The 24553-nt window shown below is 40.7% G+C and overlaps 1 protein-coding gene across 4 annotated transcripts in view; it reads right to left on the bottom strand.

Moving 5' to 3' along the window:
- PDE8A (phosphodiesterase 8A) overlaps positions 1 to 24553 on the bottom strand; it is a 156529-nt gene that overhangs the window by 87634 nt on the left and 44342 nt on the right. The window contains exon 1 of one of the 4 annotated variants that reach the window (XM_038532925.1): positions 1695 to 1862. The exons of the other annotated variants lie outside the window; for them this stretch is intronic. The gene's annotated coding sequence lies outside the window, so the exon portion shown is untranslated. Of the gene's footprint in view, positions 1 to 1694; positions 1863 to 24553 lie in introns of those variants that run through there. 4 annotated transcript variants of the gene reach the window in all.

Below are 24553 nucleotides of genomic sequence, written 5' to 3'. Positions count from 1 at the left end.
CACAGTGAGCTAACTGGTTTCCTAGGCATTAGATATCCAATAAAAAATAAGACAGTACCTCTACCTACTGGGGGAAGGTGATAGAAACTAGCTGGGGTGCTATTTTGTTTTTTATAGATTTACTTATTTGAGAGAAAGTGCGCATGAGCAGGGGGGAGGGGTAGAGGGAAAAGCACACTCTCCACTGAGCAGGGATCCAGATGCGGGACTCCATCCCAGGACCCTGAGATCATGATCTGAGATGAAGGCAGACGCTTCACCAACTGAGCCAGCCAGGCACCCCTATTTTAAATCAGAATCCAGGAAGGCCTCTCTGAAGCAGCAATGTAGAAGATGAGATCTGAATGAGAAGCAGCCAAGCCAGTCACACAAGGAAAAGAAGGAGCCCCAGGCAGAGGGAACAGGAATGCATGGGTCTCAGGGTGGGAATGGGGAGCATTCAAGGAAAGGAAGGGAATGAGGACAGGAGATGAGGTCATGGCTGGGTAGCGGCCTTACGATGCAGAGCCTTCTAAGCCCAGACAAGAAACCTGGGTTTTATCCTAAATTTCATCAAAAGTCACCAAAGAGTTTTATATAAGAAGGTGATAGAATCTAATTTTTATTTTTTAAATAGATCCCTGGTGAAGAATGGACAGTGGGATGGTGACAGCAGAGGCAAAGGAGACCAGCGAGGAAGTTTCCATAGCAGTTCAAGTGAGAGAGGATGGCCCTGTGGCCCAGGAGATGAGCAGATAGCTTTAGGGTATTTGGGGGCTCAGTGATCAGGACTTCTTGATAGATGGGACATTATCTAATCTACTGGTTCCTAGACCAGAGTTCTGATATCTGACTTGAGGTTTTTATTTAGGTGTTGTATGGAAATTTGGGGTGCTGCAAGGCATCCTGGTAGAAGTTGGTGTGGGTCTCCTTGGTCCTTTCCAGATCCACCCACAAGATGGCACCAAGATATACCTTGAGGCAAAGCTCCCAAATGCTCTCCAAGAGCAGGCCAAATGCTCCACATCCATCCCCACCGTCCGTGTTTCTTTTTTCTCTCCTTACCTGTTCCTAATTGTCCCTTTGGTCAATTTAAACAGCAAATATTTACAAGGAGACTTTTATATGTTTCCCCAACTGAATGCCAAAATCAAGTCACATACTTGGGTAAAACTGCTCAGGTCCTTTTTTCCCTCAAACCCATAGTGTAGAGCAAAAAATGGTCTGGATTAAAAGCACTATCTAGAGTTTAAAGCCTGACTGCGAGCAAAATGCCTAATAAATTCTCAAGTATCTACAAAAAAAGATTTTCCAAGAAGCTTTTGCTATGAAACTACAACTTTACACACACATACACACTTTAAGGCATGCTTAAAACTTTATTTTTCCGAAGAGCTATTTTTTTCAGAGCACTAAGGTAATCTCTAATAAGAACCATTAACTTCATGACACCTTGAAATATCATGTGTAAAAAAACAGGATCTAGTTCTTAAATATCATATTTATGTATTTGGTACGAGGGACAAATAAAGATTTTCCTGAAACTCTGAAAGATTGCTTCTAAAGGTGAAACTAGAAAATCAATCCATAAAAAATGAGAATAGCCAATTGCAGGGTAACCTAACCCTAAGCTTCTCTTTAAATGTGCCACTGAAATTTAAGAATCCTCAAATCTCAACTGGGGAAATCTGAGGTATAAGATAACTAGAACCTACCTCTCTCCAACCCCTCAAAAAAGAGGCAACTGATCACTATGTATCATCCCGGCAGAATGAGGAGGGTCTACAGGCTGCCAGGGAAGGGGAGCCAGAGGTGGAGAACGCAGTGCTATTTATTCAGCTCCTTCCAGGAAAAACTGAATCCAGCAGGTATAGATGATCCGGATACTGAAAAAAAAAAAAGTTTCCTAACTATAAATTAACAAATGAGCATCCTGCTTCTCTCTGGGAGGAGTCTATTCTAGGCCTATGTATATATGTTGATCATGTTTATATCACACTCTGCACACTTAGACAGCAGTGAGCCTTGTTCAGGAGGGTGTACAGCTGCCTGCCCGCCCACTGCCCACTGCTAAGCATCCTGACTCCAAATGCCAGCCCAGGCCTTACTGGGTTAGCTCATGAACCTCAATGATATCCAAAGGGACTACACTGAGAATCACAACCCACACGATATGATAAATTATCCAGAATCACCCAGTTTCCACAACATGCTACCTGAGACTGGATATATTGGGGGGGGGGTATTTTTTATTTTTTTTTAAAGATTTTATTTATTTATTTATGAGAGAGAGAGAGAGAGAGAGAGAGAAGCAGAGACACAGGCAGAGGGAGAAGCAGGCTCCATGTAGGGAGCCCGACATGGGATTCAATCCTGGGACTCCAGGATCATGCCCTGGGCCAAAGGCAGGCGCTAAACTGCTGGGCCACCCAGGGATCCCCCAGATGGGGGGTTTAAACTGACTTTTCTCCCCTGAAAACCTATGTGTCTTTAGGCAAGTTTTCTCACTTTGCTGAGGACCCTGCCTAGAGAACAGTGATTGTCAAGATTCAGTGAGAGACAGACATGCAGTTCTGCAGGGCACCTGGCCTACGGTCAAGGGCACCATAATGTGTGGCCGTTATTGCTGGTGGAAGGGGATACATGAGCATTCACAATGCCCCTGCTGTAGTTCTAGAGCAATGAGGAAATTCTTACCAGGTGTGGAGGCTCCACACATCGGTTTTGGCAGAAAGCAGGTTTCCAGACCGAATGTTATTTGAGAGAGTCTGCCAGAGTCAAATTGCTCATCCCAACCACCTTCCTGTATCCAACCATCAGACCCTCTGAACACAGTCCACGGCCAGAGGTTCTACTGCTGAAACCATGTCTTTTATGAGCCCTGTGTTAGGAGGGCTACCTAAGTATTCTCTTAACTGACCTACACGGTTTTTCATAAATAACACTGATTTCCTCAAAGCTTCTTTTTGGAATATTTCACTATTAATTATGTCTAATTCTAGATTTCAAATAATTAGCTCTGAAAAATCAAGGAAGAAGTTGTTTCTTAAGTTCCAAGGAAAACAACTTTGGGTTTGAGAGGAGAGGAGAAAGCACAGGGGGTTGAGAGAAGTACACAGCAGGGGTACTCACCCCACCAGCAGAGTGTGAAGCACCCCTGAGGCAGACAAGGCCTTGGGTCCAGAAGATTAGGGATGGATGCTGGAGGGGGAGAATACCGGGAGCCTTGGCCCCCAGCTTCAGATAACTACTGCCTTCGCCCCTTCAATGCAAGTAACAGCAACATCCCAGGCCAGAGGTTTCCTCTGGAGAATGTACTATCCCAGGGCTGCTGCTTCCTAAGGGTTTTAGAACAAAATCTTGACCAGAAGTAATCTGGTATTTACATAGGAAAAATGTATTATTTACATCCTCCAAACTAAATACATTTTTAAGACTTTTTTTTCAGAGCGGTTTTAGGTTTACATCAAAACTAAAAAGTACAGAGATTTTCCTCATATCCTTTACTTTCATACATGTATAGCCCTCCCCATCATCATCATCATCATCATCATCATCACTCACTAGGACGGTACATTTTTTACCAAGGATGAACCCACATGGACACGTCATAATCATCCCAAATCTGTATTTTACCTTAGGCTTCACTCAGTACTGTACATTCTATGGATGTGGACAAATGTATAATGACATGTATCCATCATTAGAACATCATGTGGAGTATTTTCACTGCACTGAAAATCCTCGTTCCACCTCATCATCTCCTCCCCACCCCTGGCAACCACTTATCTTTTTACTGTCTCCACAGTTGTGCTTTTTTCCAGACTGTCCTATAGTTGTAATCATCCAAGTATCGTGCCTTTTCATACTGGTTTTTTCCACTTAGCCAATGCACTTAAGGTTCCTCCACATCTTCTATGGCTTAATAGTTCATTTCTTTTCAGTGCTGAGTAATATTCCATTGTCTGAATGTATTAGTTTATCCATTCACCCACTAAAGGACATCTTGGTGGCTTCTAAGTTTTGGCAGTTATGAATGAAGCTGCTATTAACATCTTTCTGCAGGGTTTTGTGTAGATTTAAGTTTTTCAACTGTTTTGGGCAAATACCAAACAGAAATGGCTAGGCTGTATGATCAAGTCAGTTTAGTTTTGTGAGAAACTACCAGAATGTCTTCCAAAGTGGTCATGCCATTTTGCATTCCCCCGGCACTGTATGAGAGTTCCTGTTGCTCTAACCTCATGAGCACTTGGTGTTGTCAGTGCTCCAGATTCTGGCCATCTAATTAGATGTGTGCTGGGGCACCTGGGTGGCTCAGTGAAGTGTCTGCCTTTGGCTTAGGTCATGATCTCGGGGTCCTGGGATCAAGCCCCATGTCGGGCTCCCTGCTCAGGGGGGAGTCCGTTTATCCTTCTCCTTCTGCCTCTCCCCTTCCCTCCCACCCTTGCTCTCATTAAAAAATAAAATCTTTAATTAATAAATAGAAGATAGATGTGTAGTGGTATCTTGCTTTTAAATTTGTATTTCTCTGATAACATATGCTGTGGAACATCTTTTCCTGTGTTTATCTGCCATCTGTAGATCTTTGGTGAAATGTCTGTTAAAGTCTTTAGCCCACTTTCTAATGAAGTTGTTTTCTTATTAGTAGGTTTTTAAGAGTTCTTTGTATATTTTGGACAACAGTCCTTCATCAGATACATCTGTTGGAGATATCTTCTCCCAGTCTGGGGCTTTCTTTTAATGTTCCTGATATTGTCTTTCACAGAGCAGAAGTTTTTAATTTTAATGCAGTTCTTTTTTTTAATATTAATTTTTAAAAAATTTTATTTATTTATGATAGGCATACAGTGAGAGAGAGAGAGAGGCAGAGACATAGGCAGAGGGAGAAGCAGGCTCCATGCACCGGGAGCCCAACGTGGGATTCGATCCCGGGTCTCCAGGATCGCGCCCTGGGCCAAAGGCAGGCGCTAAACCGCTGTGCCAAAAATAAATAAATAAATAAATAAATAAATAAATAAATAAATAAATAAATAAATAAACAAACCGCTGTGCCACCCAGGGATCCCCTAATGCAGTTCTTCTTATCAATTATTTCTTTTATGGATGTTTTATCTGTTTATTGGTGTTGCATCTAAAAAGGCATTACAACACCCAAGGTAATCTAGAGTTTCTCCTAAGTTATCTTCTAGAAGTTTCATGGCTTTGCATTTTACTTTTAGGTCTCCAATTCACTTTGAGTAGGTTTTTGTGACGAGTGTAAGATCTGTATCTAAATTATTTTTTATGTGGATGTCCAGTTGTTCCAGTACCATATCTTAAAGAGACTATCTTTACTCCATTGTACTGCCTTTGTTCCTTTGTCAAGATCAGGTGACTATATTTACATGGGTCTATTTCTGGGCTCTCTTTTCTGTTCCTTTGATCTATTTGTCTATTCTTTTATCAATATCCCCAAAGTATCCATGAAGTTGAACCAAGGAGAGTTATTCCTCTCCTTTAATACTGTGCTGGCTATTCTGTGACTTTCGCTTCTCCGTGTAAATGTCAGAATCAGTGTGTCAATATCCATAAACTAACTTTGCTGGGATTCTGACTGGGATTGCCGTGAGTCTATATATCAAGTTGGAAAGAACTGACATCTTTACAATATTGAGTCTTCATATCCACAAATACGGAATATCTCCCCATTTATTTAGTTCTTCTTTGATTTTGCCCATCAGAGTTTTGTGGTTTTCCTCATATAGATTATGCACACACTTTATTAGATTTATACTAATAAATGTTGTTTCTTTTTGGGAGTACTAATGTAAATGATATTGTTGTTTATTTTTTAAGTAGGTTCCACACCCAACATGGGGCTTGAACTCACAACCTTGAAATCAAGAGTCACATGCTCTACTGACTAAGCCAGTCAGGCACTCCCAATATTGTGCTCTAAATTTCAAATTCTATTCGTTCATTGTTAGTAAACAGGAAAGCAAAGGTTATATTTTAACCTTGTATCCTGCAACCTTTCTATAATCACGTATTAATTCTGCCGTTAGTTTTTCTGTCAATTATTTTAGATATTCTATATAAATGATGTCATCTGTAAACAAAAAACAGTTTTAGGTCTTCCTTCCTAACTGTACACCTTTTATTTCCTTTTCTTGTCTCATTGCATTAGCAAGAATTTCCAGTATGATGTTGAAAAAGACTGGTGAAAGAAGACACATCACTGACCTACACTTGATCTTGGCAAGAAAGCCTCAAGTTTCTCATCATTAAGTATGATGTTAGCTGCAGGTTCCTAGTTTACTGAGTAAACTATTCCTAGTTTACTGAGACCTTTTTATCATGAATGGGTTTGGGATTCTGTCAAATGCTTTTTCTGCATTTAATGATATGATCATGTGATTTTTCTTTTTTAGACTATTGATGTGATAGGCTATATTAATAGATTTTTCTAATATTGAACCACCAGGCTTGCCTAACTGAGATAAAGCCCACATGGTTGTGGCACATAATTCTTTTTATACTTTTTTCATTGGATTTACTAGTATTTTGTCAGGAATTTTTACATCTATGTTCATGAGAGATATTGGTCTGCAGTTTTCTTGTAATGCCCTTTATCTAGTTTTGATATTAAGGTAACGCTGGCTTCATAGAATGAGTCAGGAGGTATTTTCTCTGCTTCTACTTTCTGAGAGAGACTGTAGAGAGTTAGTATAATTTCTTCCTTAAATGTTTAGTAAAACTCACCAGTAAAGCCTTTTAGGCTTAGTGCTTTCTGTTTTGGAAGGTTATTAATTATTGGCTTAATTTCTTCAATAGATAGCCTATTCAGAGCATCAAGTTCTTTTTTTCAAGATTTTATTTATTTATTCATGAGAGACACAGAGAGAGAGAGAGAGGCAGAGACAGAGGCAGAGGGAGAAGCAGGCTCCATGCAGGGAGCCGGACGTGGGACTCGATCCTGGGACTCCAGGATTATGCTCTGGGCTGAAGGCGGTGCTAAACCACTGAGCCACGGGGGCTGCCCAAGCATCAAGTTCTTATGTGAGTTTTGAAAGTTTGTGTCTTTCAAGGAATTGGTTCATTTCATCTAGGTTATCAAATTTGTGGACACAGAATCATTTATAGTATTTCTTTACCAAGCTTTTAACTTCTATGGAATCTGTAATGAAGCTCCTTCTTTCATTTCTGGTATCAGGAATTTGTATCTGCTTTTTTAGCTAGCCTGGCTGGAGGCTTATCGATTTTACTGATCTATTCAAAGAACCACCTTTTGGTTTCATTAATTTTTCTCTATTGATTTCTTGTTTAAAATTTCACTAATTTCTGCTTTAATTCTTTATTATTTCTTTTCTTCTGCTTATTTTGGATTTAATTTGTTGGGTTTTTTTCCCCAAGTGACCGAAGGTAGTAACTTAGATTATTAATTTTATTTTTTATTTTTTTAAAGATTTCATTTATTCATGAGAGACAGAGAGAGAGAGAAGGGTGGGGGGAGAGACAAAGGCAGAGGGAGAAGCAGGCTCCACGTAGGAAGCCCAACGTGGGACTCAGTCCCGGGTCTCCAGGATCACACCCTGGGCTGAAGGCGGTTCTAAACCACTGAGCCACCCAGACTGCCCTCTTATTTATTTTTTAAAGATTTTATTTATTTATTCATAAGAGACACAGAGAGAGGCAGAGACACAGGCAGAGGGAGGAGCAGGCTCCTTGAGGGGAGCTCGATATGGGACTCGATCCCAGGACTCCGGGACCATGCCCTGAGCTGAAGGCAGATGCTCAACCACTGAGCCACCCAGGTGTCCCAGATTATTAATTTTAGATCAATCTTCTTTTTCAATTACACATTCAATGCTACCAATTTCTAAGCACTTTTGCTGCATCCCAGAAATCTTGGTAAGTTGTATTTAGTTTTCATTTATTTCAAAATATTTTAAAATTTCTTTTTTAACCCATGTTTCATCTCCACATATTTGGGGAATTTCCAGTTATCTTGCTGTTATTGATTTCTAGTTTACTTCCATTGTGGACTAAAAGCAGACATTGTATGGCTTCTACTCTTTCAAATTTGTTAAAGTATTATGGCCCAGAATGTGGTCTATCTTGGTGAATATTCTGTAAGAGCTTGAGGGGGAAAAAACCACATGTACTTTACTATTAGATGAAATAGTTTATACATGTCAATTATATCCAATTGATTGATGGTGGTGTTGAGTTCCATTCTGTCTTTACTGGTTTTTTGTCTGCTGGATAGGTCCATTTCTGAAAGGTGTTGAGGTCTCCTGCCATGATACTGAACTCATCTATTTCTCCTTGCAGTTCTATTAGTTTTTGTCTCATGCAGTTTGATGCTCTGTTGTTGGGTGCATATACATAAAGGATTGTTATGTCTTCTGGGAGAGCTGATCTCTTTATCATCATGTGGTGTCCTTCTGTATCCCTGATAACTTCCCTTACTTTGAAGTCTGCTCTGTCTGAAATTAATATAGCTATATTTGCTTGTTTTTAATTAATGTTACCATGGTATGTCTTTATTTTTAATGTAGATGTCTTTTTTTTTTTTTTTTTTTTTAAGATTTAGAGAGAGAGCAAGCAAGCAGGTGTGCACCTGAGCTGATATCAAAAGTCCAACACTTAACCAACTGAACCACCCAGGTGCCCCTATATGTGTCTTTATAAGTAAAGTGAGTTTCTTGGGGTGTCTGCCTTTGGCTCAGGTCATGATCTCAGGGTCCTGGAGTTGAGCCTCATGTGGGGCTCCCCGCTGAGCAGGGAGCCTGCTTCTCCCTCTTTCTGCTCCTGCTGTCTCTCTCAAAGAAATAAAATCCTTTAAAAAAATAATAATAAAGTGAGTTTCTTGTAGACAACATAGTTTCTTTCTGATATTTACTATATAAATCTTGTCAAACTCTTGGAGGCAAACCTCACAATACTGTGGGGCCCCCCTCATACCACAGTCCCTCAGAACATTCTAATTCTCTCAGAGTTGTCTGCACCAAGCCTCCAGTAATTCACAGATTACAGTTCAGGTTTTCCTACCCCAGCATTCCTGAACGGCTTCTACTCAAGAGCCTCTGGGAAGCAGTGAGTCCCTGCATTTGCCTAGCTCTCCAATCTTGGGGGTACTGTGTCTTCCCCTATGGATTTAAGAGTTGTTGATTTTTCAGTCTCTTCAGCTTTTTACTTATTGTTAGGATAAAATGTTGATTTCCAAGCTCCTCATGAACAGAACTAGAAACTAGAAGTCTAATACGTTTTCAACAAAATTATATGCAGGAAGTCTCAGATTACAGTCCAAATACACTTGTTCAAACAGCAAGTAGTCATAATTGCATAAGCATTTTGGAAAGCATGGAGTGTCAAAGGGGATATGCAGCTTCCAAAACTGCCAGTGCACATAGGGCATCCCAGCACCATCCTCCATGGGGCCACTGCCTTCCTTTGGAAGTCACAGGAGAGCAGGCAAACTGTTCTTTTGAGTGCATTCAAAGCAACCACTCCCCCTCCCCATAAAAAAAATAAGGATATTTTTAATTTCCAAGTTTTTGTCAAGAGCAAAATTAATGCAATGCAAACTGGAACTAAGTAATACATTTTAACAAGCTAAAGTAATTTTGTTACATAAACTAATTCATTTATTATAGGCTAATGCTGTTCCAAGTAGTGGGGCTTCTACTGGTCTTTCAACTACAGTTGTCTGAGGCTGACTTTACTGTGACAGCAGAAGTGGCCCAGGCACCACCTTACACCGTCTTCATGCAGGAAAAACAGTGCCAGATCCCCATAGCTCATCGTTTCATCTTGGTTTTGCTACAGAAGTAGCAAGTGTACTTGGCATGCTGGCTCATTTCCATCTCTTCACCATTTTCCTGAGGGAGACACCAAAACGAGTGCCCTATTTACCTACGATTCCGCCCTTCTTGGTGTTTAGCCAAATAACAGCAAACTAGGTCTGAGCCTGAGCGGAAGAGATGCTCATGCTCTGCACGTGCAACCTCTTGTCAAGAACCACAATATTTGACAATTAGAAAGTGATGTTTTAAGCATTTTACATCCTAACGTGCTAGAATGTTATTTATGTATATGGCTTTAGTAAATTTCAGTTATGCTTTAGGAAGCAGGTTGGGGGTTTTGAGTTGACTTACGATGAATTATAAAATTTTCCCATTTAAGAGTAAGTAATGGCTCCAAGTCGAAAATTTCACTTAGGGCACATGCTGTTCAGGAACTAATTACCAAGGTTAAGCCAAAAATGCCTGTACCTGCATACCCTATGACCCAGAAGTGAGAATTTGAGATCTATTAACAAAGATCTGTAAGGGGTTATATGCAAAAATGTTTGTCCAGGGTTATTCGAAGCGGCAGAGCTGCAGACAATATGGGTATATCTAACTGGGAAAGAGTAATATGATGAATCCTTTTTAAAAAAGATTTAATTTGTTTATTTGAGGATACGAGAGAGAGCACAAGCAGGGAAGAGGCAGAGGGGCAACCAGACTCCCTGGCCTGGTCTGACCTGGGGCTCCATCCCAAGACCCTGGGATCATAACCTGCACTAAGGCAGACGCTTAACCAACTGAGCCACACAGGTGCCCCAGTAATATGATAAATCTTAAATACTTATGCTAAGTGAAAAAGAAAAAAAATCATGAGATCTATAATACCATTTACAAAATTACAAATACATAAGCCCTCAAAAATACATACTTTACAATACCACACAAAAACGAAATAACATACATTAAACACATTAGAATGATTATGTACAGTTGGCAGGGAGAGAAAAGGAGAATCAGATGAAGACCACCAAACTAAAAAAAAAAGTGAGGAACCGTCAGAGATAGGCAAGGATTTCTTAAACATAAAAAGACTAATAAATTAGATTTTAAAATTAAGAACTTCTGTTCATTAAAGGACCCTACTAAGGGAGTGAAAAGATAAGCTACAGAATGGGAGAAGGTATTTGCAAAACATATGACTGACAAAGGGCTCGTGATATGTAAAGAACACCTAAAGATCCAGAAGTAAGGAGACCAACCAGAGGGAGCCTTGCACAGCCAGGTGATGCTAATCTGTTAAGATCTGACAGGGTTTGTATTTCCCTGATGGCAAGTGATGCAGAGCATTTTCTCATGTGCATGTTGGCCATGTCTATGTCTTCCTCTGTGAGATTTCTCTTCATGTCTTTTGCCCATTTCATGATTGGATTGTTTGTTTCTTTGCTGTTGAGTTTAAGAAGTTCTTTATAGATCTTGGAAACTAGCCCTTTATCTGATACGTCATTTGCAAATATCTTCTCCCATTCTGTAGGTTGTCTTTGAGTTTTGTTGACTGCATCCTTTGCTGTGCAAAAGCTTCTTATCTTGATGAAGTCCCAATAGTTCATTTTTGCTTTTGTTTCTTTTGCCTTCATGGATGTATCTTGCAAGAAGTTACTGTGGCCAAGTTCAAAAAGGGTGTTGCCTGTGTTCTCCTCTAGGATTTTGATGGAATCTTGTCTCACATTTAGATCTTTCATCCATTTTGAGTTTATCTTTGTGTATGGTGCAAGAGAGTGGTCTAGTTTCATTCTTCTGCATGTGGATGTCCAATTTTCCCAGCACATTTATTGAAGAGACTGTCTTTCTTCCAATGGATAGTCTTTCCTCCTTTATCGAATATTAGTTGACCATAAAGTTCAGGGTCCACTTCTGGGTTCTCTACCAGATACCACCTCACACCAGTGAGAATGGGGAAAATTAACAAGGCAGGAAACAACAAATGTTGGAGAGGATGCGGAGAAAAGGGAACCTTCTTACACTGTTGGTGGGAATGTGAACTGGTGCAGCCACTCTGGAAAACTGTGTGGAGGTTCCTCAAAGAGTTAAAAATAGACCTGCCCTACGACCCAGCAATTGCACTGTTGGGGATTTACCCCAAAGATTCAGATGCAATGAAACACCGGGACACCTGCACCCCGATGTTTCTAGCAGCAATGGCCACAATAGCCAAACTGTGGAAGGAGCCTCGGTGTCCATCGAAAGATGAATGGATAAAGAAGATGTGGTCTATGTATACAATGGAATATTACTCAGCCATTAGAAACGACAAATACCCACCATTTGCTTCAACGTGGATGGAACTGGAGGGTATGATGCTGAGTGAAATAAGTCAATCGGAGAAGGACAAACATTATATGTTCTCATTCATTTGGGGAATATAAATAATAGTGAAAGGGAATATAAGGGAAGGGAGAAGAAATGTGTGGGAAATATCAGAAAGGGAGACAGAACATAAAGACTCCTAACTCTGGGAAACGAACTAGGGGTGGTGGAAGGGGAGGAGGGCGGGGGGTGGGGGTGAGTGGGTGACGGGCACTGAGGGGGGCACTTGACGGGATGAGCACTGGGTGTTATTTTGTATGTTGGTAAATTGAACACCAATAAAAAAATAATTTATTAAAAAAAAAAAAGAAGTGACAGGGTAATTCAGCCCTCTGAGTCAGAATTCAACTAGGAAAAGAAAGCAGCTTATCAGTGATTGTTAAATTCCAGCAATTTTGTAAGAATGCAAGTAAGCAAAAAAAAAAAAAAAAGAATTAAAAAAAATAATTCAAGTAAGCAGGAAATTTGAACATTTTAAATTTTATAAAACATATAAACAAATGTCACTGGCTAAAGTCTCTTCTATTTTAAGAGTTCTTGAGAGAAAATGGAAAAAGCAGCATCCGCATCTACAATTTGTATATCTACAAGGGGGAAATGAGTTACTTATGCAACTACTACACAGTAGAAAGCTTTGTTTCCATAGAGATTATGACACAACTGATTTAGGCCTTAAATTAGAATATTCCGATTTGAATGGAGAAATGATCTTTTTGTCTAAATGAATAGTGTATTCAGTGTGAATAAAAGCTCCGCACATCTGCTGATATCATTTCCTCTTTACTTCGGTAATAATAATGAGAATACATCCATACAAGTCCTAAAAAGGAATTCAGACACCCGAAAATTTCACAAGTGCCTGAAAATATATAGAGAATGACATCTTTCTACAGGATGTACAAAAATACTGACCATAAAGAACATAAAACATTTCAAAGTATCTTTCTGCTCACTTCACAACTATTACACTTAACCATTCTCTTGTATTATTAACTAAACAACAAGACGAAAGTCAATTCTGTCTACCTTCTGTCACTACTACCTGAATTCAACAGATAAACTGTAGACTGTGGGGGGTGGGGAGAGAGAGGAACACTTGCAATTATTAATCCAAAGTCACAAAAACATCAGAATGTTAAGTTTCAAAAGGAAGTGGAATGATACATAAATCGAGTACATATAAAATCCTTCAGGGGATCACACTGCCCTGGACAAAGCCTGGACTCTGACGTGGCATTCAAGGTTCTTATAGTGTTTGAAGCCTAAGCTTCAACGGCCCTAACAACTCAGGACCTCCTGAGAGCCTGAGTCTCTTACTACTATGCCATTCTTGTGGCTCACTGAGCATGGCACAGTCCTGCTTTCTTCCTCTTCTCCCCTAATTCTTCCTCATATTTCAAAACTCAAACAAACATGCTATGCCTGTGGCCCCAACCTCCATCTGGACGAGGGGCCAAGCCTATGTGTTCCCAAAGTTATCCTGGGCTTATTTTCATCACAGTGGAATTTCATTCCCTTACTTCCTCTGCTAGGCTGAGCTTGAGTTCTATTCACTTTCATAAAATTGGAACCTAAACAAATGCAGTGCTTAGTAACTACTGAATAATTGAAATCCCCAACATTTCCTCATGTTTTGATAATAAATGTTCCTAAAGGAAATATCCAAGAAGAAAGAATAAACAAATCCCACATGATAGAGTAAAATGAAGAATGACTACATTTCCTGATTGGCTTATATTATAAATCATTCTGTTCTTTTTCTAATTCACTGTGAAATCCTCTCCAGCCAAATGGATATTCTAATTCATTCTCAAAGGTCTCCACAGAAATGATATAATCTTTAATTTTGTTACAGTTGAGTATATTCTCAATAAGCCAAATTTTTCAAAGTTGTTTGATTAGCTTCTTGCTTTGTTGCCTCTCTGAACATTTTAGCACCCTACATCAATTGCTGTTTTCAACCACATTTTCTTTAGCTATCATAGAAAGTGCCTGACCTCCTTTTTAAAAAAACCTGTTTTCCATTTAAATTATAACATATAACTAGAAGTGAAAAACAGTATTGGTTTTGAGCATACATAACTGAACCTGAAAATAAAGCATGATGCACAAAAAACAGGAAGCGAGCCTTCTAGTTCAACCAAAGACACAATTTTCATATAAAAATGTCAGGCTATGACCATGTGATTTTGTAGAAAAATCTGTATGACAAATAACAAATAAAAGCAAAAAATGTAAAGATTAATACATTTTGGATGTATATCTATATACCCTCAAAATGTCTTTACATATTAAGCTAAAGGAAACTTCAATATCATGCTGATTTAATAGTGTAAGAAATTTTCCCAATAAAAAGACTTATTAGAATGGAAAAACTCTCAAACATACACAGTAGTAATAAGAAATAAATCTAAAACATGAAATTCTAATTACACTCAGAAAATGAAATGAGGGCAGACCACTTCTGCAAGTGGCTGGTTTCACTTATTACATGTTAATTTCCCCTAAATAGTTTCCGGGACACACAGATTCCCAGCACACTGAAAACCCCTCAAGAGAACGATGGTGCAGGGCTGGTCTGCAGAGCTAGCTGAATCTACCAAATCATATGCCTGAAGAAAGACTGGTAGCAGGGGCAACAAGAAGTCTGAATATGTAGTTTTGTGTTTATCACCTCTAAGCTTTGATTAGCTCTATTGACTCTGAGGTAGGGCAATCACTTGGGGGCATCTGAACTGCGGTGGGTCTAAGGACAGGGCCCCCATAAAGAATCACTGAAGCCTCGGTGTCCATCGAAAGATGAATGGATAAAGATGTGGTTTATGTATACAATGGAATATTACTCAGCCATTAGAAATGACAAATACCCATCATTTGCTTCAACGTGGATGGAACTGGAGGGTATTATGCTGAGTGAAATAAGTCAATCGGAGAAGGACAAACATTATATGTTCTCATTCATTTGGGGAATATAAATAATAGTGAAAGGGAACAGAAGGGAAGGGAGAAATGTGTGGGAAATATCAGAAAGGGAGACAGAACGTAAAGACTCCTAACTCTGGGAAACGAACTAGGGGTGGTGGAAGGGGAGGAGGGTGGGGGGTGGGGGTGAATGGGTGACGGGCACTGAGGGGGGCACTTGACGGGATGACCACTGGGTGTTATTCTGTATGTTGGTAAATTGAACACCAATAAAAAATAAATTTATTATTATTAAAAAAAAAAAAAAAGAAGAATCACTGAAGCGCTTCCCAGCAGAATCCACTCCCAGAGGTTTATGTGCTTGGGGACATCTGACTCAGTAAAGGGAGCTTGGTAGTAAATGACAGTGCATGAAATAAATCTGGGCAAGGTTTTGCCTCCATTGCCCTGTTGTACACATAAGATTCTGATATTCTAGTAAGCCAACAGTTTCCTTCCATAATTGGAAGGTTGAATATGCAGGACTCTTCTTGCAGGGTAACCAAAAAAAAGTGATTTTTAAGTCATTTTCCCACTTTAAACCTGTTTAATGGAAATAGCACTTCCTCCATGCTTAAGACAAATGTCATAAAATTTCTGTCCATTCTTTCTCAACACAAAGCCCCCAGAATTGCATTTTGTTAGTTTCTGAAGGCTGCCATAACAAATGACCACAACCCAGGTGGCTTAAAACACACAAAGTTATTTCCTCACAGTTCAGGAGACTAAAGGTCCAAAATCAAGGTGGAGGCGGGCTGATTCATTCCAGAGGCTCTGAGGGAGAAAGCAGCTCTCCTAGCTGCTTCATACTCTCTCCTAGCTCCTGATGGTTGCCAGAAATCTCCGGCAGTCCTTGGCTTGCAGCTGCATCACCCCAAATTCTGCCTGTTGTCACATGGACTTCTTAGAAGGACGCTCGTCATTGGATCAAGGGCCCAGCCTAATCCAGTATGACCTCATCTGAACGGATTCCATCTGCAAAGACTATTTCCAAATAAGGTCCCATTCTGAGGTTCCAAGAGACATTAATTTTTGGAGGACACTATTCAACCTGGTACACTCTTTAAGTCACACAAACAGCTTTAATTAAGTCATTAAAATGATTAATCTACTTCATTTACATAGAGATCAAATTAGGCAAAACTATAGTAATGTTTGTGGGGGGTAGGGGGTGGCAGAGAGAACACAAGAAGGCCTTATAGGGTCCTGGAATGTTCTATTTTCCAGGATCTGTGTGCTGGTTACATTTACAAGAATTCATCAAGTTGTACACTTAGGATTTCTGCATTAACTTTCAAAAAGCGTTTACTTTAAAAAGAAAGCAATTTGTCCAATATCTTAACAGCACTTCAGTTTTCATCTGAAGACTTCTCTCCACCAGCAAGGGCTGGTTGCAGGGGCAGCATGCCTCTGGAGAAAGGGGGGTGGCTGCCTCTCTCTCCCTCACTTCCTCCCCCACTTGCTAGCTGCTGTTTGAGGCAGGGAGCGTAGGAAAGGGCCAGAGAGAAGTAAGTTCTCACTTGCCTGGAACCATTACATGATCTCTCACTGTTGGAGGCTGATGGATTTTTAAAGCTTTTCTCTTTCAGAACATTTTCGTGGGTTCTTTGGAGATTCTCCTTCTGTGTCCTTAGCCCTGCAACTGCTTTAGATGGGCAGTGCCTCTCTTCCAGCTGGTTTTCCCCAATCCTCCCTTACAGTGCATACGGCACAGCCTTTAGTGCAGGGGTCCCCTCAGCCTGGTCAGCTAACATCTTAGCAGGAAGCCTTTGAGAATGACCCTATATCAACATTCTACCTAGATCTGGCATCTGCCCAAAGCCAAGTTGTGCTCACAGCTCTGCTCTGAGTTGCTTAGTGGGAGGGAAGGTTGGTATATTCACGTTCAAGTCCACTGTGCTTTCAGGTGAAGTGGCTCTGTGTGGATGACATGAGCCCTTTGTCCTCTAATGTCTGGGGTGCTTCCTGTCTGAGCCTCCATTTTACTTACAGGCAATTTTGAAGAAAGCATCCTCATTCACTGTTCAGATGTGTATCAAGAGCAGGAGTCTCTGAATGGATACAGAATGAAGAGCCAATGGGAAGCAGGAGGAAGAAAAGGACTGCTGTGAAAAGCAGAGGAATCTGGGTGGCCACCAAGGTGAACAGGAGGTAGACCATGAGGAAAGTAACAGATCTTCCGATCTTCTTGCAAGTTGGCAGGGCTGATATTCCTCCTGCATTGCATGTTTGTTGTTCAATCCAGCACCCTCAGCCAGTTCTATGAACTCTAGTACTAAGTAGTCTACTAGGCCTACTTTCAGCATTGTTGAGTTTTCAACCTTGGAGAGTCAAGTTGAAGATTTGGGAGGGTGGTATTAAAGACTGCTAAATGCCATTTAAACTAGAATCCTCATGTACACTGCCATCTGTTATATACACACATTAATTTTTATGAAACCATGGATTAAATAGTAAATAAGGCTTTGGTTCTGCTGGTGAAACAAAGAATGCCACTGCACACACATGAAAGGACTAAATATTTTAACACTTCAGGATGAGAGCCTGTTTATGTTTCAGGAGCTTCCAAAAACAAAATATCATATTTTCCTGGTCCTCAGTGATAGCTTTTTTTTTTTAAGGTTTTTTTTTTTTAAGGTTTTATTTGAGAGTGAGAGAGTATACACAAGCAGGGGGAGGGGCAGAGGGAGAAAGAAAGAATCTCCAGCTGACTCAGCATTGAGTGTGGACCCCAACACCATGACAGAAGCTGAAAGCAAGAGTCAGATGCTCAACCAGCTGAGCCATGAGCCATCCAGGCACCCCAGCCCAGTGGTAGGTTGTAAGGACTTCACCACCAAAAAAAAAAAAGAACTTCACCAAAACCTCCCACATAGTATTCAAGTTAAGTAACAATGTAGCCTTTTCTTTTTTAAAATTTCACTCATTAGTTTGGGATTTTTAATTTCTTCAAAGGAAGGAAGATAATCACCTTAAACCAACACTTCATTGTAGCTGGCTGAGTGGAAACAAATAGTATAAAGTGAATATCCAGAAGTGAGATAGTATTTCTGTGACTTCAATGCTCTTGAACATTAAGTTGCCTCTTCTGTTATAGGGACCTGTATTAGTGGAATAAGTGGTTTGACTTCCTGATGACCAAGCTTCTGGATGCCATCTTGTGACCTCCAATTCCCATTTATATTTATTGATAGAACAGATATTGACCTTAGTTCTATCAATTATTTTTCTTGCCTTTTTTTAAAGATTTATTTATTTATTTATTCATTCATTCATTCATTCATTCATTCATTCATTCATGAGAGACAGAGAGAGAGAGGCAGAGACACAGGCAGAGGGAGAAGCAGGCTCCATGCAGGGAGCCTGACATGGGACTCGATCCCGGGTCTCCAGGATCACGCCCGGGCTGAAGGCGGCGCTAAACGGCTAAGGCACTGGGGCTGCCCTGTTGCTCTTTTAAATGACTGTTTTCCTTTGGTGTATTTTGATATTTAAGATGGTTTATATTTTTATCTAGTGGTTACTTTTATTAATATTTATAAACCTTTCCTTTGGTAATTTCTACTTAATTCCCTATAAGGAATGATGGGATTAAGGTATTTTCTTCTCCCACACCATCCCTCCACAACACTAGTTTAGCCGATTATATCCTCTTTTCCTGTCTAGCTTTGTACTCCTAAATATACTTACACCTCTATTAGCTTATCTGTTAGTTCTAAATGATGCTCTTTGAATCCTAGCTATTAAAGATAAGGGAAGAATATTTTTACTTACCACCCAAATCTAGCTGGTTAGATAATTTCCCACTGTCAGGTTACATAACCTTTACATTCTGTTCTATTGCACTACTCTTCATATTTGTTTTAATAACCTACAATTAAACAGACTCTGTGCTCATCACCAGTTCTTTTGCTGTAGTTTCTCTAGTGATCTTTTGAGGGACTGAAGTTTATTTTTGACTAGATTCCTCAGGAAGGATTCGTGGGAACAATCTTCTCAATATCTTCTGTTAAAAAACTCGTCTTTTTTTTTTTAAACAATTTTGCTGAATATAAAATCCCTGAATATAAAATCATACTCACTCTTCTGAAGGATTCTGTCAGTGTTCCCTCGTGTTGATGAGGAGATGAAGCAGCCACAATCTCCCCTCTCACAAATGAGTTGATCTTTCGGCCTAGCTGCCCAAATAATTCTTTACATTTGCAGCCCCAAACGTCACATTTCTGGGCACCCGAGTGGCTCAGTTGGTTAAGCGGCCTACTCCTGATTTCAGCTCAGGTCATGATCTCAGGGTCCTGAGATAAAGCTGCCCCCCTCCCCCAGTCACCCTGCTCAGTAGGGAGTCTACTTGAAATTCTCTCTCCCTCTCCTTCTGCCTCTCCCCAACCCTCCCCCCAACACTCTCTCTAAAATAAATAAACCTTTTAAAAATCATCAGCAAGGGGCGCCTGGGTGGCTCAGTCAGTTAAGCGTCTGCCCTCAGCTCAGGTCATGATCCTAGGGTCCTGGGATCGAGCCCCTGCGTCATCGGGTTCCCTGCTCAGTGGGGAGTCTGCTTCTCCCTCTCCCTCTGCCCCTCCCCCAATTTATGCCTGGGCTCTCTCTTTCTCAAATTAAAAAAATATCAACAACAAAAAAAGCCCTTCACATTTCTGTTCCCTGCCTCAGGCAATTTTTGTACCCTTCATTTGCATCTGCCATTCACTAACTCTTCGTCACCATTTCTATTTCACTTAGCTCACCTACTCCATTCCTGTTTTCTATATTGCTGTCTTACATCACTTTCAACATTGCCTCCCTGTCTTTGATGGTTTTCTTCTTCTTTTCCTTCACTGTCTTTCCTGGACTCAAGTTTCTTTTCCTATTGGCTTGTCAGTTCTTCCCTGAGCTTCTGTATTTCTTTTTTTGTGCTCTAGTTCTTTGTATAGGTGGATTGACTTTTTTTCAATTTGTGAAATATTTAGTCATAATTTTCATTTGTTCTGTGTCAGTGTTTTTCTAGTGAGTGTTATTCACCGTTTTTTTTTTTTCATGTTTCCTTTATCATTTTTTCTTGTAACTATGTTTGACTAGGCCCTAAACTGGTCCATTCTTTGATCACTCATTCATTCTTGAAGGCAGTTTTTCCTAGACCAGTTACTTGAAGATTCATCTGGAAGGATGGCTGGAGCCATATTCAGGGGAATAGGAGACTGCTTTCTTTTTCTGGCAGGACTGTATATATGTGCATATAAGGTGTGGGAAGGTGTTCTTTAGCTTCTCTCTGTCCCTAACCAAAAGGGACAGGCAGCTGCAGGGCCTTAGCACTCTCCTTCCCACCATCACAGATCAGGCTGCTCCCTACATACGTTACTTGTGTAAATCCTCATTCAATCTCCAACCTCCTCTGTACCTTAAAATCAAACTGGATCTGGTGCAGTTTCTGCCACCAGCCTGTGTACACCTTTCCATTCAAACAAAACATTTTGGCTTTGAAACCCATGGTGTATTTCTCATCTTGGAAAACGTTATTTGCTACACGCTGTTTTTTTTATTTTTTCCTTTTCCTCAGATCTATGGCTGTGTCTTCTGTTCACTTCCTCTTACACTCCTGGTCAATCTTTCAAAGACTCTTTCCATTCCTTTTCTGGCTTGGGGTACCACACATCTGATTTCTTCAAAGACAGTGTCTTTATTTCTGTTTCTTCTTCTCCTAGTTTCCAGGGATGATTCCAGGAAAGGAGAGAGAAAGGAGGACTTTAGCATGTTCAAATCTTAAGTTCTACTTTTTTTCCCTCCAAAAAGAAAATAGCTTTATAATTTCTTTGATTATAAAGTAACACATGGCACTCCAAAATCCAGACAATACAGAAAGGGTACAGAGAAAAAATAAAATAAAAAGGTTTTACCTGAAATCTCATCAGTCTAAAAAAAAATCCCTGTTAACATAGACACACATATCCTGATACATATAAATCTACCTTATCCTGTGCTTCCCCCCCCCACTTAAAACTGAGTATTTTCTTGGAAATACAGATCTAAAATATAATTTTAATAGCGACATTATATTCACAATGAACTTCCTTTTAACTAAGAGTATCATGAGGCACTGTAGTGCTTAAACTTTAAAATAAACAATCCCATAAACCAGAAGTCATGCCCCCTCAAGATCAAATTTTCCACATTTTAAAACGTTTCCTTGTAAATCAGAGAAAATGAGGGGTTTATTCCACAGGCCTTTAGAAATAAAACAAGCAGGCCTAGGTCTGTAAAAACTAGGTAACTAAGGGTTCTCTTGAAAAGTTACGTTTTCCATGACCTTTGTTCCCTGTATAATAAATACACTGTATTTTCCTGGTTTCTCATTTACAAGACAGAGAAAATCCAAACAAGTCTTATACTAAGGACGAACAATCTCTACAGGTTATTAAATCAGGAAGACAGTGAGGAGAATTACAGACTGCTCCTCTTATAACTAGAGGTGAGCTTGTACTAGGGCATCAAACAAGGGACCATGTGCAAATTGCCTGCAGTATATGAGTTTTCACTAAACTGTCTTTTCTAATCTATTTCCTTAATTAATAGAGACTTAGAACTACACAAACACTGAAACTCAAAGCTGGTTGTAGCTGTGAAGATAGAAAACATTCTGTTCTTTCTCTCAGCAGACACAGAAACAACTTTTTCAATGAAATATCCCCTACACAAATGAGCAAACCTCCAGATGGCTATGTACTGGCATGTGCCACGGAACAGGCTATAAGTGAATGTTATTCACAAAAACATTCCAACAAATGTTTGAATATAGCCCTTAAGTTAGGATATGCCCCCTATAAAACTGGCTTAACAATGGATTCAATAAGCAGTCAGGCACGAGAAGAAGTGCACAAGAGAAGGCCAGAAACCAGTGATTTATTCATAGTAATCAAGCCATTACCAACAACAGTAGCATGTAGCATTTGGATGTTTCCTATGTACTAAAACAGCATCTAAACTTTCCATCAGTCCTATAAAGTGGGAACTGTTATCATTCATAATTGGGAAACAGAAGCTCAGCAAGGTTAACCTACTGGTCAGTGACATCACTAGGAAGTGAGGATGTGGGTATCTAGACCCCTAAGGCCCATGCTTGTCTCTGCACTATACTGCCTCGTATGCTTAACAGCTATGGAAACTCAGAAAAAGGGACAGTGATTTTGACCAAGACAGGCAGAAAGGCAGGAATCAGGCTGGGTCTGGAAAGGCAGGCAGGACCTGGACAAGTAGAGACGCACAGAAAGGTCTGTGTGAGCAGAAGCAACAGAAGAGGAAGGCTGACGCAGAATCTCGGACAGCCACATGGATGGGGCTAATTATAACCCTCTTCTCATCCATCTGGCAAAACTGTGTTACAGAAACTGGAAGACAAGATACGTGAGACACAAAGATAGAAGTCTAGCCCCAGCTCTGCCTCTCAATATATGGCCTTTGGGGAGACACTTCACACTGAGCCTCATTATAGTCTCCAGGTAAGAACTGTAATGCACTATCATGTTCAGGTGTAGGTAATAATATGTTATCATTTATAATCTTCTAATATACATAGATTTCCTTTTGCAAGGAAGACATGAGGTAGCTATCCAATTGGCAGGTATGGATATGAAATTGTCATCCATTCCTTCACTTCAACAAATATTTAAGGGGTACTTTTTAGGCACTAAATGTATACCAAATGCTGAAGTTCTAGAAATAAAAATATGGATCCTATCTCCCAGATGCTAAATATAGAAGGATAGAAAAATATAAACAAATAATTACAACACTTTGTGAATGTTTAACAACAAATGCTTGTACAGAGTGTGAGTGCGAAGTGACTGATTAACTCCACCCGGCAGGTGTGGGGGTGGTCACCAGTTTTCAGAAGAGGGACACCTGCTGAAACGAGTCTGGAAGGAAATGCAGGGCTGTGCCAGGTAAGAAGGGGGCAAGGGGCATTCAGGAACACTCAATGGCTAAGTGGGATTGAGATGGAAGATTCCATAGCAGAGGAGGCAGCAGAGGGACTAAGATCAGATGGCAGAGGCCCGAGCAACCAGCAGCGCTGCAGTTAGGTGAGCACTTGTGCCCGGGCACAACTACCAGGTGAAAACCGTAGATGGATTCCACAGGCAGATCTGATCAGGGCCAGCACCGGAGTGTGTGGCTCTGGCCACAGAAGGAACCCAGGCTGGCTCGGGGACACGGTGGCCAGGAAGGATACTGCGAGGCCCCTGGGCCAGACACCACGAGGCCCTGAAGATCATCCACAGGATGACAGGCCTCAGGTGGAGTCCACACAGCCATCCTCAGCCAACTCTAGGCCACCAGGTGAGAGAGGAGAGAAGAAAAGGTGGTGAGGACTCCAAGGAGCAGAATGAAAGCGGGTCCTTGGAGGTCACAGGGGCACGAGCTCAGCGGGAGAGGGAACTACACCAGTGCCAGCCTGCAGGCTGAGTTCTCCCACAGCCTCGTCCTTTTCCACCTCTGCCCTGGCAGCAGCAGGGCTGGGGGAGGGTGGGGACACAGCCCTGTGTGAGGGGAACACGGCATGCAGACCCCCAGCCCTGGGACCCCAGGGGACGCAGCCGGGGTGGGGGGCTTGGGGCAAACCTCTTCCTCCCCTAGACCACCTCGGGTGAGACACTGAGGCCAGGGCTGCTGCCTTGCATGTGAAGGCAACAGGTGGCTGACCCAGGGCTTCGGACTTGGTCACCTGGTACCCCTCTCCTCCAGACCTGTGTGGGGAAAGCAGATTCCAGCTGTGGAGGCTGTTGGCTGCAGCTGGAAGGCCATACCTGATACAGCCCAGCACTCAGGGATGCATTAAGACGGCCTGTGCAGCTTCAAAGAAAGGCCCTGGGCTCAGGCCTGGCAGGGATCCTGTGAAGCCAAGTCTGGCAAGAGAAAAATGTTTCTATCACCAATTTTACAGACTGTTTTACCATTGTACCTTCTCATAATTTTACTCAGCATCACCAGAACAATTCGAGTGGAGGAAAAAAAGAAATAAATGGAAATAAAATGCTGTATATTTGGGAGAAGATGAAGGATAGAAGGCAAAATGTAAAGAATAAGTCCAGAAAAGGACCTTTGGTTAAAAAAAAATTATCTCTGCTAATTTGTGAATGATGCTCCAAAGTTTAAATTAAAAAAAAGAAAAAAGAAAAAAGAAAAAAGATCCATGAGGCCAGAATAGCTCTGATGGAGTCTGAAGCAAATACATTATAGAAGAAGGGAAAGACAGTAAAAATAGGAAATGTCAGTTTCTGACTATAGCCAACATTAATTTGAGAAAATAACTTTTAATGGAAACTTGGGTCATTAAAAAATTCTGGCTGGAGGGGATCCTACTACCTATGGTTAAAATAAGAAAAGTGACAAAATATGTCAGTTATTATTAACAAAAAATTTCAAGGCTGGGCTGCCTAAACGAATTGCCAAAATTATATGCTCTCTGGAGACTTCTGCATGGTCGTCAG

Source organism: Canis lupus, chromosome 3 (assembly GCF_011100685.1).
Source record: "Canis lupus familiaris isolate Mischka breed German Shepherd chromosome 3, alternate assembly UU_Cfam_GSD_1.0, whole genome shotgun sequence".
Taxonomy (NCBI): Eukaryota; Metazoa; Chordata; class Mammalia; order Carnivora; family Canidae; genus Canis; species Canis lupus.
This window is presented reverse-complemented; position numbering and strand designations above follow the sequence as displayed.